Source organism: Chrysochloris asiatica, unplaced genomic scaffold (assembly GCF_000296735.1).
Source record: "Chrysochloris asiatica unplaced genomic scaffold, ChrAsi1.0 scaffold00405, whole genome shotgun sequence".
Lineage (NCBI taxonomy): Eukaryota > Metazoa > Chordata > Mammalia > Afrosoricida > Chrysochloridae > Chrysochloris > Chrysochloris asiatica.
In genome coordinates this window covers 1077669-1078619 of record NW_006408923.1, presented here as the reverse complement: position 1 = coordinate 1078619, position 951 = coordinate 1077669, and positions in this window count along the sequence as shown.

Here is a 951-nt window from a genome sequence, read left to right as displayed (position 1 = left end):
GTTTTCATGTCACTGCTTCTTCTGCTGTCTCTGTGGTCATCACTTTTTCAAGCAGGGATTCTACCCTTCACTCATACTCTTTCTTAATGTTTTGTCCTGGGATTGTCTGTTTCTGAAATGAAAGAAAACTAGTCCTTCCTTTTAGTTAAGATAATAAAATCCTATTAGCATCATCCCCCCACTCCTTTCACGGGACCCATCTTGAAAATAGAAAAACTAGTCAATGAGTGTTCTACCTTATCTGCCTCATTCTAAAACTAAGCACACACATTAACGGTAGTAAGCCAGCCATTTCATATCTTTATAGCTTCCTTATTTTTGATAGCCAATGTCTAAATTGCCCGTCTCAACCAACTCAGCACACTAAAGATATGAGCATGTTCCTTGATCTGAGGAATCTTCCATTCTGGTTGGAATTTTGAGCAACTGTATTCATAAGCAAAAATTCATCAAATTTTAACAATTGAAACTTGCTTACAGTATCAAACAGCTTTATAGTTGTCTGTTCAGATTCTCATCAGCTCAATCCTAGTCATGAGGACTATGTCAAATGGGTACCAGCTACAAGTTTGGGAGTTCACACACACCTCCCTGAACTTCAAACCAGGTAACCCCTTCACTCTCAGCCCTAGTCCTCATGGGTTAGGGCAGTTTCCATGGGCTCACGAGTTCGCACAACTCCCTAAACTTCAGACCAGTCAGCTTTCCCTCTCCTCATTTCAAAGTCAGAGGGTGTCAATGAAACATGTCCATATACAATCAGTGTCTTCATTTCTGCCACTTCCACTCAAAAGTAGACTTAGGTTGTCACCAGTGAGCATATGAGTCATCCTTTTCTTTCCTTTTAAGTTTTTATTGTTAATTGAGTGATACTTTACATGGGACAATATCAGTTTTACACTCATCCTATTGTATTTTATTTCATTGCAATGATTACAATACTTACAATCC